The sequence below is a fragment of the Ambystoma mexicanum genome, chromosome 10, assembly GCF_040938575.1.
Source record: "Ambystoma mexicanum isolate Mex_15411 chromosome 10, UKY_AmexF1_1, whole genome shotgun sequence".
NCBI lineage: Eukaryota > Metazoa > Chordata > Amphibia > Caudata > Ambystomatidae > Ambystoma > Ambystoma mexicanum.
In genome coordinates, this window is record NC_090932.1 from 916,371,331 (window position 1) to 916,393,394 (window position 22,064).

A 22,064-nucleotide genomic window follows, 5' to 3' on the forward strand; every position below is an offset into this window, starting at 1 on the left:
TAATGTGTGATCAGTGAATAGTGCAGGTGCACTTCCAGATTCAGCCTCAGAGTCAGCCTGTGGCGCAGCAAGTGATGGTGGGCGCCAAAGTGTTTATGCAGGTTTCGTATCAACCTGTGGCGATGCAGATTCAGCTGGGCAAAGTTGGGGCACACTTAGCCCTTTCTCCTTTTTAGCAATCTTCTCAGGCTTTGTCTCAGGCTCAGGCAGAATTTGCGGCAGAGAACTGGCAATGATGTCCTTGAGTCAGAGGCAGCTGCTTCTCCCTTGTCATCTGGATCAGACAGTTCTTTCCATGGCGATGGAATTCTCTCAGTGTGAGTGGTATGTATCCATGCCTTCCGACCATCCACACAGACTGCCGTTTGTGTTGCCAGGAGAACTTGATAGGGTCCACGCCATCTTGGTGCAAGCGATGATTTCCTTTCAAAGTTTTTAATGAGGATCTAATTTCCCGGCTGCAGACAATGCCCCAGGCCAGTATATCTGACAGGAAGAGCCTCCTGCACCTGCTGATGAATCAAACAAAGCTTCTGTATTAAAAGGTTACAATATGTACTGAGCACAGGATATTCTACTTCACTCAAACGCCTCGGCTGCGGTGCACACCAAACATTAGCAGGTCTCCCCCATCACGATCTCGTATGGGGAGAGTCCAGTCCTTGCTTGCATAGATGTACGCATGCACAATAAAGCTAAAGGCAATGCATCTGTCCATTTCAGCTTGCTTCCTGCACATATTTTGCTAATCTTGTTTTTTAGTAGGCCGTTCTGGCGCTCAACAAGCCCAGCACTCATCGGGTGCCTGGCGCAATGGAATCGTTTATCAATCTGAAGACCTTCACAAATCTGTAATATCACGGCAGCAACAAAATGCGTGCCGTTATCTGACCATATGACCCGTGGCAGGCCGAATCAGGAAAAGTATTCTTTTAACATTACTTTTGCAGTGCTCATGGCTGTGCAGTCCTTCAGCGGATATGCTTCCAACCATTTACTGAACGCACACACTACCACCAGAATATATTTTAGGTTCTGACATCTTTCCATTTCTATGAAATCAAAATGGATCACCTAAAAGGGCATAGAGGGGGGGGGGCAAAACTACCTGTTGGAGTAGCTGTTCCTTTTCCAATATAGTGTTGCAGACATGTTACACAATTCTGAACTAGTCTTTCTGCATTTTTTCTTATGTGCGTGTTCTACCATAGTGTAGCCAAATGCTGAACCATCGTTTTCGCACATATATGCGTGGGGCTGTGGGCCATGGTGACCATTGCAGTTATATAGGAGTTGGGCAGCATGCATTTTCTACTCTCCTTGTCCACCCAGCAACCTTCCAAGTCTAATTCTGCAGAGCCCTTAGCCCACCCGTTTATTTCATCAGCAGTTGCATCCGCCTGAATTTCTTTGACTGTGGCAATTCCATTCTCTATCATGCAGGGCACTTCTTCTGACTGCACTACCAACGTGTGTGTGCCTAAATCAGTGGCAGTTTGTTTTGCAATCCTGTCTGCAAATGCGTTTCCTTCTCCCACCTTACATGTTATTTTCTTATGCGCTTCGCATTTTATTATTGCCAGTTGCTTCGGACACGTAAGTGCAGACAGCAATCGCACTATCAAAGGGCCATGTTGGATTCTAGTTCATTGTGATGTTAGAAAACCCCTCTCAGCCCAGAGTCAGCCAAAATTATGTACCACCCCGAAGGCATACAGACTGTCAGTATATATGTTTACATTTAAATTTTCAGAAATTTCACATGCTCTTGTCAATGCTATTATTTCTGCTGCCTGCGCTGAATTGTATGGAATCCTTTTGCTTTCTACAATGCTTTTTAGTGTTGTGATGGCATAGGCAGCAGTTGACGTGCCATCAGGTAATTTAAAACAGGAACCGTCACAAAACAGTTCTCCATCTGACTCTTTCTGTGGGGTGTCTGTTAAGTCAATTCTTCTTTTCGTTTCTTCCTCATTAACCATTAAACAATCATGGGGAGGTGATTCATTGTCACCTACTTCTTCACTGGGAAGGGGCATTAATTCTGCAGGATTCAAATCAGAACACCTCCGAAATTGAATATGTGGTGCAAACAATTTCATATCTAGTCAATCTAGCTGATGTGAGGTGTTGCGTCTGCGTTCTGTTCAAGAGAACGTCTATTGCGTGTGGCATTATCAAAATGAAGGCGTGCCCCAACACCATCCCTTCGGTTTGTTTCACTGATGTGGCAGCTGCAGCAACAGCTCTCAAACAACGCAGCAAAGCGCATGCAACAGGGTCCAGCGCGGAAGTAAAATAACTGCATGGTCTATTTCTTCCTCCTTGTTCCTGTGTCAAAACAGCCAGCACGCAGCCTTCATTTTCATGCAAAATAATTTGAAACATTTTTCATAATTTGGTGTGCCCAAAACTGGAGCTGAGCACAAAGCAACTTTGAGCAGATCAAATGCATTTTGACATTTCTCACTCCATGGCAAAGGCAAAGCAACATCCTTCTTTGTCAATGCCACCATTGGCTTTACAATCATCGCAAAATTTGCTATCCATCGGCGGCAATAGGAAGCCATGTGTCACAACCCGTGACCCAGAACCCCACTGGCATGGTCACATGCCAGGTAGGGTTAGGGCTTGGGGTTCATTTGGGGCCCCAAGGGCCTTGCATTTTCACCAGGGACTCTCCTGGAGTCAGTCCTGGCGCCTTTGGTGCCAGGCTCATATTTGGAATAGGACTTGAAGGGACTACTTTTTATGTGGAGGCCTGCAGCCAGCATGTGCGGTGCAGTGTTTTAGGGTGTGGTAGCCCAGACTACTTTACCTGGACTACTTTACAGGGTAGGCTAAATAAACCACACCCAAGCTAAAGAACATGCTTCACATTATCCTGCAGTCAGCAGCGTAACGCTCACCGTGTTCAGAGACCAGCATCCGGCGTTCCTGGAATCGCGGACCTGCAGAGGAGACAAAAGAACATCATTAGCAGTTCCAGTTTACCTGCAGTCTTCCATCCTTCGATCCCAGCTACTCGCGGTCTTCCATCCCGTTGGCAGCATCTTCAGGACATGGCGCTCGCACAGGAACGAAGCACCTGGGGAGGAGAGAAAAAGGGACAACGTTAAACAGGTTACTCACGGCAATCACAGCAGCAACCAAAATCTCCTCACCTGGCTGGGCATATCTTGGCCGGTTCCGCTCCAGAAATCACTGCACGGCCAGAAAGACCATCGTAACCTGAAAAGGAATAAAGAATACAGGTTAGCCCAAAAAGACATTAGCGCGCCGCACTTCGCGCTGAACCTACCTTTGTTCATATGCTCCGCGTCCATAAATCCCGGCAGGAGCCGAACCCAAGCAGCGCACCCAGCGAACCTCCGCATACCTAAGGGGGAAACAATCAGGGAAAGACATTAATAGCCCGAAAGAAAGCAAAGGCCCTCAAAGACTACTATAATCGAACTTTAAAGACACTTGAATGGGTTGGCATCAGTGAAGTTAACTCGGTCACTTCAACCCGCAGAAACTACATGCCCCTGCGCAGAAAGCAAGACGGAGAGCACGCCAAACATCATAACAAGGTGAGGAGGGAGGCCTTCAGGTCAAGTCCACGGGGCTGGTGGGAGGAAACGAAATCTGAGCCTAAGCCCAGTCCTCCTGTGTTTTCAGGCCCACCTGCCATAGAAGACATCATCCCGAATTTAGTACATCTGGGGGGAATCCGGCAACCAGGGCATACAGGCGTCCCAGTGGATATCAGTTAAGCGTAACAGAACGCGAAGCCTCATAACAAAATTCACCTGGGTGCCATGGAGATTTCAGAAATGGACCAACTTGCCCAGTTATTAGGGCAATTACGCGCAAAGTGCATTCGGCTAGGCAAGAGACTAATACCCTGCAAAGGGATCTTGTCGTCACCAAGGATCACACTGAAGAACTCAGCAGGCAACTATTGAAATCACAGGCCGGGCAAGCTCCATTACCAGGAACAACTACACTGGCACAGGCAACCATGTTGTCTACCGCTCCAGTGCAAATAAATTTACCCGGAACAATACCCTTAGCACCGCCAGAAAGGTTTTCAGGAGATCCAAGAAAATATGCAGCTTTCATGAATCAATGTCGCCTTCATTTCCTCTGCAGACCGGCTGCATTCCCTAACGATCAAGCACGTGTAGCATTTATTTTATCATATCTAAGTGGTAGTGCAGCAGACTGGTTCGTGCCGCTTGTGAGCTATGATGATCCGTTACTACGTGACTTTGGGGGCTTCCAAAGGGAAATGGAAAAACTCTTTGCCCGACACACCCATGAACAAGCTGTAGACAATGAACTCTTGTCACTCCCGCAGAGGAATCAGGACTTGCTAACATACATAGCAACCTTCAATAGGTTGGTGGCCGAAACCAGGTGGCCTGAAGACAAGAGAACCATATTGTTTCACGAGGCCTTCGAGGGGAATTAAAGGACGTCTTGGCTCAGGTAGTTGATCCACCTGGAGACTGTGGTGAATTCATCAATCTAGTGGTGCAATTAGATCATCGATTACAAGATCGGAAAGCGGATCGGTCCAAATCTGACACACGGGCCGTGTATCTACGAACCAAAGATGCTACTCCGCGCATGTCAGAGAATACCACAGAGCCAATGCAATTTGGAGGCATACGACCACCGTTAACAAAAGCCGAAAGAGACAAGAGAAGGCAACAGCAGTTATGTTTGTACTGCAGACAATCGGGGCACTTCTTAAAAGACTGTCCAATAAAACCTCCCAAGTGAATTGTAGGAGCTACAGAAAAGGATGAGAGTAAGGAGTCAGAAAATTGCCTAGCTCGACAAAAGTAGAGGTCAGTTTGTCGAGTGAGAAGGATGAGCCACCAACCTCATATTTTGCAATACCAGTAATCCTAATCAATCACGAACAACCTTCAAGGATGCGTTCAGTTGAAGCTTACATAGACAGCGGGGCAGTTGGGAATTATACTGATCAAGATCTGGCCGCACGGATGGGGCTTCCCTTAAGTTTTAAGCCAAACACAGAAAAGGTGACCACAGTAGATGGGACTGAAATTGCTTCTGGACCAGTAACCCAATGTATGGCAGGAATAACCCTGCTGTGCCAGGATGGACACTGGGAATCGATTTCCTTCGATCTCATCAAGGCGCCTCAGTTTCAGCTCATTTTAGGGATGCCATGGTTAGTTGCTCATAACCCTCGGATAGACTGGCGTGCAAGAAAACTGACTTTCCATCATGATTGCGCCTCCACCTGCTATCTCCAAGGAAATGAGTCCAGTTTAAAGGTTTCTATGAGTCCAAGAGTCGGTATATCTACACTTGGCGAAACCAGTACTCTCGCTGAAGAATATCAAGATTTCCAGGATGTGTTCCAGAAGGAACAAGCTAATACGCTACTACCGCACAGGTCCTACGACTGTCAGATTGACCTCATACCTGGTGCACAGAACCCTTGCGGTAGAATCTACACGCTCACCGAATCAGAAAACCAGCATCTAAAGTCCTATCTGGACCAGTACTTGGCAAATGGGTTCATTCGTCCATCCAAATCTCCGGCAGCCAGTCCCCTGTTCTTCATACCAAAAAAGGAAGGAGACTTAAGAACCTGTATTGACTATCGCACCCTGAACCAGATCACTGTTAAAAACCATTACCCACTGCCCCTTATTCCCGAGATGCTAGATCAAGTAAAAGATGCCCAGATTTATACGAAGTTAGACCTCAGAGGAGCGTACCACCTGGTCCGAGTCAAAAAGGAAGATGAATGGAAAACGGCCTTTTGTACTAAATATGGGTTGTTTGAGTACCAGGTAATGCCTTTTGGGCTGTGCAAAGCCCCAGCGGCGTTCCAATATTTTATGAACAACGTCCTGAGGGAGCTGATTGATGTTTGCGCCCTGGTCTACATAGATGACATCCTAGTGTATTCAACCTCGGAACAAGACCATGTTAAGCATGTCCGTGCTGTCCTTGCCAAACTGCGCCAACATCGACTATGCGCAAAACTTGAAAAATGTTCTTTCCATGTAACCGAAGTTGAATTTCTTGGTTTCATTCTTACTCCGAAGGGCATTCGAATGGATGCACACAAAGTGGATGCCATTCTAAAATGGCCCTCCCCGACCTCAGTAAAAGGGATACAGAGTATGCTGGGTTTTGCAAATTTCTACCATTTATTCATCCCAGACTTTTCTCAGATTGTGCATCCAATTACGTTACTTCTACTAAAAAACAATAAAAAATTCATATGGTCAGAAGATGCTGAAAAGGCCTTCCAAAAACTAAAGGAAAAATTAACCTCAGCCCCGATCCTACGACATCCTCGTCCAGATTCACCTTACATCGTGGAAACAAATGCTTCCAGTATGGCGATGGAGGCGGCTCTTTCCCAAAAAGACCCTGAAACCGGCCAATTGTACCCTGTGGCCTTCTGGTCACCTGCATGTACACCACCTGAACTCAATTATGCCATTACCGATAAGGAACTGCTTGCTATAAAATCCGCCTTCAAGCCATGGCAGCATTATCTCTTAGGGGCCAGGCATACGGTCACTGTAATTACGGACCATCGGAACTTACAATATTTAAAAACAGCAAAGGCGCAATCCTCAGCCAATTACGATGGGCCCTTTTCTTCGCCGAATATGACTATATCATCACTTATCAGCCAGGCGTAAGAAATGGGAAAGCTGATGCACTATCTCGCATGGGCATCGATGAAAGAGAATATGCAACTCCAGATCCAGTGGCCATTATACCTGAGGACAAGCATTTAGGCCTCACCACAGCTTTAACACAAACTGAACTTAGAAATGCGATCCAACAGGAAATAACCCCAAGCAAGTTACTGGAATAGCATACCAAAGGAAAACAATACGTTGTCAAAAATCAACTGCCATAATTTGGCGAACTCCTGTACGTGCCTAAGACCGAACTACAACAACAAATCATTTCAGAATATCACGACTCTTTGATGGAAGGTCATCCCGGAATTGCCAAAACCTTAGCCAAAGTAAAATGCAATTATTGGTGGCCCACTTGGAGTCAAGACGTCATCCGATACGTTCAGTCATGTGGAGTGTGTGCACAAAACAAGTCATTGAAGCAAAGACCAGCTGGCCTCCTGCAACCATTAGAAATACCTCCGGCACCATGGCACACACTCTCTCTCGATTTCATTACTGATTTACCTCCCAGCCAAGGGTTCAATACCATTTTAGTTGTAGTGGACCTATTTTCTAAAATGGCACACTTTATCCCTTTTAAAGGCCTTCCAGATGCTTCCCAGCTAGCAAAGGTGTTTTTAGAAAACATTATCAAACTGCATGGATTCCCTTCAGTCCTGGTCTCTGATTGAGGGAGCCAATTTGTATCAAACTTCTGGAAAAAGTGCTGCGTTATAGCTCACTTCGACAAACGGCTATCCACCAGAAATCAACCCCAAACGGATGGTCGAACAGAGAGGACCAACCAGACTCTTGAACAATACCTGCGATGCATGCTGCATCAAGTTGAGGGAACCTGGAGAGATCTATTATGGATAGCCGAATATGCTTATAACAATTCTGTACATTCCAGTACTGGGCAAACACCCTTTTTCACCCTCTACGGCAGACATTTTTTTTTTTTCCATCGTAGGAGCAGGTGAGTCGGTCCCCCGTGTGTGACCCTTTCCCGGTCATTTGTTTAATCCCAAAACGTGCCCAAGGCCCCCGTGTGCCCCGAGCTCCCCAGCCTCCGCTTCCTGGTTCTTCCCCTCTCCCTCCCGCCTCCCATCCCGCCCACCGCCCCTGATTGGTTGTGCGGCTGAGGCAGCGTCCGTCTATCGACCCGCTTCCTGCACCTGCTCCTATTTTCCATCGTAGGAGCAGGTGAGTCGGTCCCCCGTGTGTGACCCTTTCCCGGTCATTTGTTTAATCCCAAAACGTGCCCCAGGCCCCCGTGTGCCCCGAGCTCCCCAGCCTCCGCTTCCTGGTTCTTCCCCTCTCCCTCCCGCCTCCCATCCCGCCGACCGCCCCTGATTGGTTGTGCGGCCGAGGCAGCGTCGGTCTATCGACCCGCTTCCTGCACCTGCTCCTATTTTCCATCGTAGGAGCAGGTGAGTCGGTCCCCCGTGTGTGACCCTTTCCCAGTCATTTGTTTAATCCCAAAACGTGCCCCAGGCCCCCGTGTGCCCCGAGCTCCCCAGCCTCCGCTTCCTGGTTCTTCCCCTCTCCCTCCCGCCTCCCATCCCGCCCACCGCCCCTGATTGGTTGTGCGGCCGAGGCAGCGTCGGTCTATCGACCCGCTTCCTGCACCTGCTCCTATTTTCCATCGTAGGAGCAGGTGAGTCGGTCCCCCGTGTGTGACCCTTTCCCGGTCATTTGTTTAATCCCAAAACGTGCCCCAGGCCCCCGTGTGCCCCGAGCTCCCCAGCCTCCGCTTCCTGGTTCTTCCCCTCTCCCTCCCGCCTCCCATCCCGCCCACCGCCCCTGATTGGTTGTGCGGCCGAGGCAGCGTCGGTCTATCGACCCGCTTCCTGCACCTGCTCCTATTTTCCATCGTAGGAGCAGGTGAGTCGGTCCCCACCTCCCCTCCTCTAAAACCTCTTCCTAATCCCATCCCTCCCACCCACCCCCCCTCTGATAGGCCCCTCAACCTTTATCACTGGTCCTTCCAGCGCAGCCCCCTGCCCGGCAGCCCCCAGCGGCTAAGGGCCCCAAGGCCAAGGGCGGCCCCAACAGAGGCGGCTCCAGGAAGTGTCAGCAGGTGTCCGCAGGGGACGCCAAAGAAGCCAACAGACACCGGGCACCGACAAAACTGTAAGTGCTGGCTTGGGGGGGACGTAGAGCAATTACTCTGCTCCTGAAAGCTCCTGCCACTCTAACATACCTTTCAATAGCCTGCAGTCTAATGATAACTAGTACAGTAGCCCGAGAGAACCACACAAATTAGCCTGCGCCACCTCTGAGCAGAAGTGTGAATGTTAGCATATGCCACACCTGATGGAATCTCTAATAGCCTCTCTTTGAAAGCAAATCTAGACATGTACCTGTCCGCGAAAGTTGATTTTGAAGCACTTTAGAAGCTGAATTCAGACATATACACAATTGCATTTAGAAGTTTTGACCAATAGCCTGTCTGAGAAAGTTGAACCCAATTGCATTCAGGAGTGTACCCAACTGTATTTAGAAGTAGCTCCCAAGTGCACTTATAAGCCGTGACCAATAGCCTCTCTGAAAAAGTTAAATTCAAATTGCACCCAGCTCATTAGAGGTGTGCCTAATTTGCCTCTCTGTGAAAAGTGGAATTAAGAAGTTCATTTTGAAGTGTGCCCAATTTGCCTCTCTGTGAAAAGTTGAATTAAGAAGTTCATTTAGAAGTGTGCCCAATTTGCCTCTCTGTGAAAAGTTGAATTAAGAAGTTCATTTAGAAGTGTGCCGAATTTGCCTCTCTGTGAAAAGTTGAATTTAGAAGTGCATTTAGAAGTGTGCCCAATTTGCCTCTATGTGAAAGTTGAATTTAGAAGTGCATTTAGAAGGGTGCCCAATTTGCCTCTCTGTGAAAAGTTGAATTTAGAAGTGCATTTAGAAGTGTGCCCAATCTGCCTCTCTGTGAAAAGTTGAATTAAGAAATCCATTTAGAAGTATGCCCAAGTTGCCTCTCTGTGAAAAGTCGAATTAAGAAGTTCATTTAGAAGTGTGCCCAATAGCCTCTATGTGAAAGTTGAATTTAGAAGTGCATTTAGAAGTGAAAAGAACGCGAGAAGTCCATTTAGATGTGTGCCCAACCTGCCTCTCTGTGAAAAGTTGAATTAAGAAGTTCATTTAGAAGTGTGCCCAATTGCCCTCTCTGTGAAAAGTTGAATTAAGAAGTTCATTTAGAAGTATGCCCAATTTCCCTCCCTATGAAATGTTGAATTAAGAAGTGCATTTAGAAATGTGCCCAACAGCCTGGCTGAATCTAGAAGTGTGCCCAATAGCCGCGCCGTAAATTTAGAAGTGTGCCCAATTGCCTCTCTGTGAAAGTTGATTTTAGAAGTGCACTTAGAAGTCTTCCCTATAGCCTCGCTGTGAACTTAGAAGTGTACCCATTTACCTCTCTATGAAAAGTTGAATTTAAAAGTGCTCTTAGAAGTGTGCCCAATTGAATTAAGAAGTGCATTTAGAAGTTGCTTGATTAGAAGTTGATTAGAAGTGTTCCCAACTGCATTTAGGTATTGTGCCAATAGCCTCTCTGAGGAAAATTCGCATTTAGAAGTGTTCCCAATTGCATTTTGGTGTTTTGCCCAATAGCCTCTCTGAAGAAAGTTGCATCTAGAAGTGTTCCCAATTGCATTTAGGTATTGCGCCCATGAAAAGTTGAATTTAAAAGTGCTCTTAGAAGTGTGCCCAATTGAATTAGGAAAGTGCATTTAGAAGTTGCTTGATTAGAAGTTGATTAGAAGTGTTCCCAACTGCATTTAGGTATTGTGCCAATAGCCTCTCTGAGGAAAATTCACATTTAGAAGTGTTCCCAATTGCATTTTGGTGTTTTGCCCAATAGCCTCTCTGAAGAAAGTTGCATCTAGAAGTGTTCCCAATTGCATTTAGGTATTGCGCCCATTAGCCTCCCTGAGGAAAATTGCATTTAGAAGTGTTCCCAAGTGCATTCAGTAGTGTGCCAAACTGTATTTAATAATGTTCCCAATTGCATTTAGGTATTGTGACCATTAGCCTCTCTGAGGAAAGTTGCATTTAGAAGTACTCACAATTGCATCTAGCTGTTTTCCCAACTGCATCCTGAAGCTGCGCCCAATAGCCCCTCGCAGGAAAGTTGCATTTAGAAATGTTCCCAATTGCTTTTAGAATAGCCTCTCACCTAATCCCTATTGCATTTAGTAAATGATCCCAATTGCATTCCGAAGTTACACCCATTAGCCTCTCTAATGAAAATTGCATCTAGAAGTGTCCTCAATTACATTTAATAATGTTCCCAATTGCATCTAGGTGTTGTGCCCAATAGTCTCTCTGAGGAAAATTGCATTTAGAAGTGTTCCCAATTGCATTCAGGAGTCGTGCCCAATAGCCCCTCGCAGGAAAGTTGCATTTAGAAGTGTTCTCAAGTACATTCAATAGTGTTCCCAACTGCATTTAATAGTGTTCCCAATTGCATTTAGGTGTTGGGCCCAATAGCCTCTCCGAGGAAAACTGCATTTAGAAGTGTTCCCAATTGCATTCAGGAGTTGCGCCCAATAGCCTCTCGCAGGAAAGTTCAATTAGAAGTGTTCCCATTTGCATTTAGTAGTTGCGCCCAATAGCCTCGAGTAGTGCTCCCAATTACATTAAGTATTGTTACCAATTGCACTTAAGTGTTGCGCCCAATAGCCTCTTTCAGGAAAGTTGCATTTAGAAGATCACTCAATTCCATTTAGTAGTGTTCCCAACCGCATTTAATAGTGCTCCCAATTGCATTTAGGTGTTGCGCCCAATAGCCTCTCTGAGGAAAGCTGCATTCTAGAAGTGTTCCCAATACCATTTAGTAATGTTCGCAACTGCATTTAATAGTGCTCCCAATTGCATTTAGGTGTTGCGCCCAATAGCCTCTCTGTGGAAAGTTGCATTTTAGAAGTATTCCCAATACCAGTTAATAGTATTCGCAACTGCATTGAAGAGTGCTCCCAATTGCATTTAGGTGTTGCACCCAATAGCCTCTCTGAAGAAAGCTGCATTTAGAAGTGTTCCCAATTGTATTTCTGAAGCTGCCCCCAATAGCCTCTCTAAGAAACTGGCACTTAGAATTGTTCCCCAAAATTACAATTAGAAGCTGCGCCCAATAACCCCTCTGAAAAATCTCATGCTATTGGAAGGGTCTCCCGTCTGGAATGGGAAGGAGTTTGATATCACATCTCATGTTATAGGAAGGATCTCAGGTTTGAGCAGTTGAACCCTAAAGTGTGCCTAAAAGCGTGTCATCAACGACCTTAGAACTACAACCAGAAAACCCTCCTAAACCAATCTTAAAACTCGCACCAATCATGAGTGCACCCACTCCACCAGAATCAGTCAGAAACACCATCTCCGATCTGTCCTCCATCCCTTCCCGCCTCTCCCAAACCCCCCCACCCTCTCTCGCACCCCCTGCTTTTCCCCTCTCCAAACACCAAGCAAGGGGGGCACGTTGGCGAGCCACCCACCCCAAGACCACTCATCCCCTGAACCCCACCCCCGACCCACCAGCATTACCCATACCCGCTCCCCTCTCTATCATACCTGACACACCCCACCCTGCAATCACCCAACTCCCGCCCTCCCCTTATACCCCTGCCACCATCCCCACTCGACCTCACCCCTTCCCCTCCCTAAAAACTGCACGGCTAGCCCTAGCAAGAACCGAAGCTGCCTCCCAATCACCCTCCGTCCCCCCCACTCTCTCCCACACACCAGTCGCAGCAAGGAAACTAAAGAGGAAACGTTCTTGGTCCCCCTCAATCTCACAGCACTCCTCGCCCCCCCTATCTCGACCAATCACATCTATCCTGCAATCCCCCCTCTCCCCCGCGGCGTCCCCCCGCCTGAAACCCCTCTCCCTCGATTTCTCATCAGCTGCAACTGAAACTCCTAACCGTCAACATCCCTCTTTCAAATCCCCCTTCCAAGACCCGACCATCCTATCACACGCAGCATCCCAACCCCTCCCGAGGCCTGCCAATCTCTCTGCCCGCCCACTGTTCCCATCTATCATCACCCAACCTACCCCCCCCAAACTCTCCACCACTGCACCCTCCCCCTCCACCACAAAGATCATCCCCGACTGCCGATCTGAACTGCATCCTATTTAACGCCCGATCAATTGCAAAAAACAGACATTCCATCTTTGACCTCCTCACCTCTGACAAACCAGACCTAGTTTTCATCACTGAAACCTGGTTCTCTGACAACTTCGGCCCAATCGCCAACAAAGCCTTTCCCCCCAACTACTCCCTCATCCCACTGAACCGTCCATCCAGGGGAGGAGGGGTAGCACTCGTCTTCAAATCTCTCTTCCGCGCCTCAATCATCGATAACCAACCCTCCATTCCATCCTGCGAATCTCTCCTTGTTAAACTATCCCTCTCACCATCGCTCTCACATAGCTTCCTATTAATCTACAGGCCCCCAGGCTACGATAGACACTTCGCAAATAACCTTTGCGACTCTATTGCCACCCTCCAACTAAACCATCCCAACCTCACCCTTCTTGGAGACTTCAACATATGGCTCGACATCCCCACCAACCCTATGACATACTCCCTGGTTGACGGATTAGATGCAATTAACCTCCAACCCCACATAAACGGACCGACCCACTATAAAGGACACACTCTCGATGCCATCTTTAGCTCCAACAACCTGATTCAGCTAATGCCGCCCACCCCTATCATCTGGTCTGATCATTTCATTCTCTCTTTCACCATCCACTCACCCGAACCCCTCCCCTTACTCATATCCGAACCTCCGAATATAGGCAAATGCTGGAAGAAACTAATAATCACCCCAGACTTAGCCGAGGTTCTCCTCCAGTCTCCACCACCATCCTGCCCTCTCAACAACCATCTCACCCCTGAGGCCCTTGATTCATGGCTTAGTGCACCTCTGATGCGCCTCACCCCCTCCTGCAAACCATCAACCCGCCGTGGCCCTTTCCCCAGATGGTTCACTTCTGAGCTGAAGACCACTAAACGACTATACAAACACCTAGAACGCAAATGGCATAAAGAGAAAACCCATGAGAGCAGGACCACCCTGGCCCGACACCTGTATCGGTACAAAGCCGAAATCCGGAAAACAAAAAAGGCCCACTACAACTCCCGAATCCTAAACTGCAAAAACCCAAGTAAAGAACTCCACAAAATTATCTCCGAATTTACCAATCCAGCTTGCAACACAACCATCCCGACCGCATCGCAATCACTCTGTGACTCACTCTCCCTCCACTTCTACTCCACGGCTATAGAAAGGACAAATACTCTAACCTCCAAACTAGCACTCTTACAGCCACTAGACAATCCTCAGCCCGTACCACCCAACCCATCAGCTGCAACCTCCACGCAACCAACGTTCGATTCCTTCAGTCCATTAACAACAGAACAGTTTCTCAAACTCCTATCTGCCCGCAAACCATCCGGATCACCATTGGATCCATGCCCAGCCACTACCCTTAAAGAAATCTTTGTCTCCACCTGCGCAGGAGAACACGCAAGATCTATCATAAATGCTTCCCTCTCTTCCGGTACTTTTCCAGACGCATTCAAATTGGTGCACGTCAAACCCCTGATTAAAAAACCCTCGCTCGATCCGCTTGAGCCCAAAAACTACCGCACCATATCAAACACCAGATTCCTCGCCAAACTCATTGATCGAACCGCCTACTCTCAACTTAACGCCTTTGTTGAAGCCAACAAACTCCTAGACCCCGCCCAATCAGGCTTCAGAACTTGTCACGGAACTGAAACCACCCTAACCTCTATCTGGGACGACCTTAAAATGACTGCTGACTCCGCGGGATGCGCCGCACTAATCCTTCTCGACCTATCAGCCGCCTTTGACACGATCAATCACTCAATACTCCTTGATCGCCTCCACTCCCTAGGAATACGTGGAACCGCCCTCAAATGGATAGCCTCATTCCTCAAAGACAGGCACCAAATAACGACACTCTCCAACTTTACCTCCCAAGCCCGACCAGTCGACACAGGAGTCCCACAAGGAGCGTGTCTATCTGCCCTCCTCTTCAATCTCTACCTGACCACCCTCCCACCGATAATTCGTGCACACAACATCCTATGTTACAATTACGCCGATGACACACAACTAATTCTAAAATTCCTGAACACGAATCCTAACTCACGACCAGACCTGGCATCCTGCCTCCTTGACATTGAACGCTGGATGACCCAAAACCACCTCCTGTTAAACCCCTCCAAAACAGAAATCATGGTGTGCGGCAACCCAGATCTTCTCCCGCACCCTCTACCCTGGCCAACCGCCATGGGCAACTCACCGATACCCTCCAACACAGTGAAAAATCTTGGATGCACCCTAGACTCTGACCTAACACTCTCGCGCCAAGTCAACAATGTCTCAAAGTCCTGCCACTACCACCTCAAAAACCTTAGGCGCATCTTTCCATATCTATCATTTCCTAACAGAGTCTCTGCGGTACAATCAATCGTCATCTCACGGCTGGACTACGGCAACCCCCTATACCTCGGAATCCATGCCTACCAAATGAACAAACTTCAAAGAGCACAAAACGCAGCGGCCAAAGTGTTACTTGCGCTTGGTCCAAGAGACCACGTATCCCCAGCCCTCAAGACACTGCACTGGCTTCCAGTAGCCCGTAGGGTAGCTTTCAAAACCTTATGCCTCACCCATCGAGCAGTACATAAAACTGGACCGCAATATCTTCAAGAAAAACTAATAGCTTATCACCCCACTCGCACCCTCAGATCAAGCACAGCCGGTCTCCTAGTAATTCCTAAGACTAACTCAGTCAGGATAGGCGGAGCATCATTCTCAGCCCTAGCCCCAACCCTGTGGAACTCTCTCCCACCCCACATCAGGCTAACCGAGGAGCTAACAGCTTTCCGCAAACTACAGAAAACCTTGCTCTTTCCGTAAACCAACCGGTTCCGTGCTAGCATCATCAAAATAACACCGACCCAGTGAAGCACCTAAAGCAATACCAAAAAAAAAAAAAAAACGGATTGTATCAAATGTTCACAAAAGAAATTCAAACGAGTAATGTAGATCTAAACAATGAAGTCAATAACACGAATTGATCACTGGACAAAAGAAAAATTGAGCGTGGACGAGCTTGGAAAGCCGATGAGTGTGGTGAACGGATAAGTGAGAAGGGCGAATGAATAAAGATGATTCTAGACAAGTATAAATGAATGTGGAGGATGAAAGCGGTTGACAAGTGCGTCTGGAAGACGGTTGGGTCTGGAGACCCGATGAATATTACGAGCAAAATCAATGGGGGTGACGGTTGAGTGTGTAAACCAATTGACTGTAGAAAGCGGTCCGAGTATGGAGAGCGGCTATGTGTAGAAAGTAACTATGGAGGGCGGATGACTGTGGAGGACGAATGACTGTAGAGGGCGGATGACTGGGCAGGGCGGATGACTGGGCAGGGCGGTTGACTGTGGAGGGCGTATGCCTGTGGAGGGTGTATGCCTGTGGAACATGACTGTGGAGCGCGGATGACTGTGGCGGGCGGGCGACTGAGCAGGGCGGATGAATGTGGAAGGTGGATGCCTGTGGTAGATGACTGTGGAGGGCGGATGTCTATGGAGAGCGGATGTCTCTGGAGAGCGGATGTCTGTGGAGAGCGGATCACGGTGGAGGGCGGATGACGGCGGAGGGCGGATGACGGCGGAGGGCGGATGACGGTGGAGGGCGGATGACGGTGGAGGGCGGATGACGGTGGAGGGCAGATGACCGTGGAAGGCAGATGACGGTGGAAGGCAGATGACGGTGGAGGGCAGATGACCGTGGAGGGCAGATGACGGTGGAGGGCAGATGACGGTGGAGGGCCGATGACGGTGGAGGGCAGATGACGGTGGAGGGCAGATGACCGTGGAAGGCAGATGACGGTGGAGGGCAGATGACCGTGGAAGGCAGATAACTGTGGAGGGCGGACGACTGTGGAGGGCGAATGCCTGTGGAAGATGGGTGTGGATGGCGGAAGACTGTAGAGGGCGGATGCCCTGTGGAGGATCTGATGCGATTGAGTGCGTAACAGATGAACCTGGGAGCGGGTGAACGCACGAAACAAATGAATGAATGGACCAGAGCGCATGATTAGCGTACTCCTCCATGCTAGGAGGAGTACGCTATACGGAAGAATTCGCCGACCCGATGAATAGTGCATAAGAGCAGATGAGAAACAAAACACATCGCACGGACCGGACCGGACCCCCCTGAACTGCGTAATGTGCAGACTTTGATGTGGAACGCAAGGAACCGTTGTAAGAGCATACTTCATTTCACACCCCACGCTTACTCTCTCCTTACACCACCACTCAAGTAGAACACAGAGATACTATGACACCATTCGGTATATCTGTTCTCATATCAACATCCGCCGCTCACTCCCCATCACTCTAAGTAAACATTGCTGGTTTCTCACCCCCAGCCAAGCGTTCTCGTCAGGCCTAACGCTGCCTCACTCGGACTGGATAATCTCCTGCCAGATCGAACACATACTCCTGATTCCTCAACCACCACACCTATCGCTAGGAAGCAGCTACCACAGAAATTCCGCACCAGCTGCACACATACCTGGTGCGCACACGCACCTTTGACCCTCTCTAATCTCTCCACTGACCCGAACCTCGGTTCCCAAGGGCGTTCAACCTACCAGCGCCTTCAGACCATACCAATGGTATATAAGGCGCTATATAAATGCAAAATAACAATAACAATAACATCCGCATACTTCCGAATTTGACAGCCCTCCCAGCCTCGAAATGCTGGCTGTAAAGACGCTTCGTGCAAACATCACTCGGGCCTTTAAAAGGGCAACAGAACAATTAATCCAAGCCAAAAGTAAGGAAAACATTTTTGCAGACCAACATCGAAAAAAGGCTCCTGACTATCAGATAGGAGACAAAGTTTGGCTAGCAACAAAATACATACCACTAAAGGGAACCCAAACTTTTCGTCCTCGCTATTTGGGGCCTTATCCTGTTCAAGCCAACATCAACCGGCAGCAGTTAAACTAACATTGCCAGCTAACATGCAAATTCATCCAGTGTTCCACGTCTCACTGCTAAAACCAGTACAACCCGGTACACGAGTTAAACCACCAACTGAACCCATCATGATCGATGGAGAACCCGAATATGAAGTGAAAGAAATCCTAGATTCCAAATATACCAGATCCAAACTATACTATCTAGTTGATTGGAAGGGTTATGGCCGTCAAGACAGATCATGGGAACCTAGTGAGAACATTCATGCACCCTGTCTAATTAGAACGTTTTATTGAAACTTTCCAGACAAGCCTGGACCAGGCAGGAGTATCACCTTAGGAGGGGCTTTGGGGGGGAGTGCTGTCACGACCCGTGACCCAGAACCCCACTGGCATGGTCACATGCCAGGTAGGGTTGGCTCGGGGTTCATTTGGGGCCCCAAGGGCCTTGCATTTTCACCAGTGACTCTCCTGGAGTCAGTCCTGGCGCCTTTGGCGCCAGGCTCATATTTGGAATGGGACTAGAAGGGACTACTTTTTATGTGGAGGCCTGCAGCCAACATGGAGGCACTCACACAGTCTCTAAGAACCAGACTGTGCGGTGCAGTGTTTTAGGGTGTGGTAGACCGGACTACTTTACCTGGACTACTTTACAGGGTAGGCTATATAAACCACACCCAAGCTAAAGAACATGCTTCGCGTTATTCTGCAGCCAGTAGCGTAACGCTTACCGTGTTCAGAGACCAGCACCCGGCATTCCTGGAATCGCGGACCTCCAGAGGAGACAAAAGAACATCATTAGCAGTTCCAGCTTACCTGTAGTCTTCCATCCTTCGATCCCACCTGCTTGCGGTCTTCCATCCCGTTGGCAGCATCTTCAGGACATCACGCTCGCACCGGAATGAAGCACCTGGGTAGCAGAGAAAAAGGGACAACATTAAACATGTTACTCACGGCAATCACAGCAGCAACCAAAATCTCCTCACCTGGCTGGGCATATTTTGGCCGGTTCCGGTCTGGAAATCACTGCATGCCCAGAAAGACCATCGTAACCTGAAAAGGAATAAAGAATACAGGTTAGCCCAAAAAGACATTAGCGCGCCGCACTTCGCGCTGAACCTACCCTTCTTCATACGCTCCGCGTACATAAATCCCGGCAGGAGCCGAACCCAAGCAGCGCACCCAGCAGACCTCTGCATACCTAAGGGGGAAACAATCGGGGAAAGACATTAATAGCCCGAAAGAAAGCAATGGGCCCTCAAAGACTACTCTAATCAAACTTACCTCTTTAAAGACACTTGAATGGGTTGGCATCAGTGAAGTTAACTCAGTCGCTTCAACCCGCAGAAACTATGCGCCCCCACGCAGAAAGCAGGATGGAGAGTACGCCAGACATCATAACAAGGTGAGGAGGGGGGCCTTCAGGTCGAGTCCACGGGGCTGGTGGGAGGAAACGAAATCTGAGCCTAAGCCCAGTCCTCCTGTGTTTTCAGGCCCACCTGCTATAGAAGACATCATCCGAATTGAGTACATCTGGGGGGAATCCGGCAACCAGGGCATACAGGCGTCCCCGTGGATATCAGGTGAGCGTAACACCATGCCTATTATGGCTCTGACTCCTTACTGTGTTTTTGGAATAGGCATACCAGAGATACTTTCTATCCTTTCTGTTGTCAGTCTTCTTCCCTCTTTCGAAAGTAGGTAGCCCAAATAGGCCACCTCCTTTCGACAATACTGGAATTTTTTTAAAGAAGCTTTATGTCCATGTTCTGCTAAATGTGACAACAACAAAACAGTTCCCTCTTTACATATTTCTTCTGTTTCAGCAGCAATTAACAGGTCATCTATGTACTGCAATAGTACACAACCCGCTGGTAGCTCTAGCATGCCTAGTTGTTCTTTTAATGCTCTGCTATAAATACTTGGGCTCTCAGTGTAACCTTGTGGAATTCGTGTGAATGTGAATGAACGCCCTCCTAGTGTGAAAGCAAATAGGTATCTGCTATCTTGAGGTACTGGAATGCTAAAAAATGCATTCTTAAGATCGACTACACTAAAATATGAAGCTGAAGCTGGAATCATTGTCAAAATGGTAGTGACGTCTGGGACCAACGGAAACTGGGGATCAAGTACTTTATTCAACGCGCGTAAATCAATTTTGAAACGGAATGGTATTTCATTCCCCCCTTTCTTATAAACTGGAAAAATGGGACTGTTACAGGTGCTACCAGTAATCTCTTCAATCACGTTTCTTTTAACCAAATCTGAGACAATACATTTTAATACTTTTTCACCTTCAATCGAAATTTTATATTGGGGAATACGTGGTAATGTTACTCCCTCTTTCAAAACAATCCTCACCGGCTCTATTTTTAAACAACCAACATCATTATCATTCATTGCCCATTTGCAAGTCGGTACCTTACTTAACTCTGTTGGCAGGGGTTTGGACAGGAACTCGGACACTAGTGTATTTTGTGGTGATATTGTCAAAAACACTCCGTCAGGAGAACAATGAATAACTGCACTTAGTTTCTTTAAGAAGTTTAAACCTAATAGATTCTCGCCACAATTTTGCGTCAACAAGAACGGGCAAGACTCCGTGAATGGTCCTTGTGTTATTGTTACTGACTGGGACACGGGACTAATTACTTGAGTGCCTACGAACCCTACTGAAACATTCTTTTGCCCTGATAGTGGTATTTCTGGAACCAAGTGCTGGTCTATTGAGCACTTCTGTGCACCTGTGTCCACGAGAAAAATGTGCTCCTTCTTCCCAACTTTTATGTCTACGTAGGGTCCTTTCTGGTCAACGGGAATAGACACTGGTTCCGACCCCTGTCTTGGGCTGTCCTAGCAGAATAATACATAATCTGATGTGTAATCACCAGAATAGTATGTATTTGATTGAGTATCGAAAACATTCCCGTCCTCACCTCCATTGTACTCATTCTGATTTTGGCTCTGATTCCGGTTGCTATTTCCTTGGTTGTTCTGATTTTGCTGTGTACTATTATTTCTATTCTTCCCCTGTGCTCCCAGGCGACCTCTGTTCTGTCTTCTCTGGCCATTCCATTCCTATTTTGCAAATGTGGACACTGTGCTCACCAATGACCCTCTTCCTTACAGTATGCACATTGGTTTAGTCCAAGTGGACCTCCGTGCATGGTCGAATAATTTCCTCTCCCTTGTGCATTTCCTCTACCTCTATTATGACTCGCTACCTGTTGTAGTAACACCCTTGTTTTTAGATTCACTCTGTCTTTTACTTATTTTTCTTTAATAGAATATTCACTCTATTTTCATAATACTGGGCCATGTGTAATACCTCACTCTGTGACTTTGGTTGACATGCACTTTCAGGTGTCATTATCAAATTTTGGATCGTAGGTAACAATCCTCTTACATATTTGTCAACAAATAGTCTTTTCCTGGGCTCAGTGCTTAAATCCTATCCACTAAAATCTGTATATACTTCTTCAAATCTGTAAAATAGTCCGTAGCCAACTCATCTTTGCCTTGGACGCATGCAGTTAGTTTGTCCCATACAATTCTCTTTTCTGGAACTATAATCTTCAATTTCTTTATTATTCGTGTTGGTAACGCTGACATATTTGACGATGGCTTTTCACCTGCTTTTCTGTCTGCATCCTCTTTTATTAAATTCTCCCACGTATCACCAAAACTATCCTGATCATCTGCTTTCCTTATTTGTTTCCAAATATCTGCTTGTAGAATTACTGGGAATAATAGGTCAATATTGTTCATAGTAAAAATGGACAATTTCAAATAGGACTCAATTTCTTTATAGAATCCCGGCAGATTTTTCCTCAAATCCGGGATCGTTTGTTTTATATTATTCACCTCTTGTCTGGAGAAAGGGAAGGGACATGTACATATTGTGCTGTATAATGTGCTTCTTTTACCTGCGCTGGTTGCCCATTTGTGGCAGGAATTTCTACTTTCGGTACAAAAGTGGGTGGAACCTCCCTCATGGGAAATATCGCACTCGCTCTTCCTCCCCCCCTCTCTTATGCAGCACTATTGCTAAATCAAGGGATAAGGCAGTCTCTTGTGTATCTCGTGATAATGCTCTCTTATACACTGCCATTATTTCAGGTGGACAACTCTGCTTATTATCTACATATTTGTCTTGTAAATATTCAACCATTACCTGTAATGCCTTCCTTTGCATTCCTAAAGTATATTGATCAAATGTTTCATGCACCTCCATTGTGGGGATGCTAGCATCTGTAATCCATCTAAGTGCCTCTCGTGTGCATATTTTCATTTCTTCACTAGCCTGTTTTGATGGCGGAAAAAATCACTGTTGTACATATGGTACCGCCTCTTGT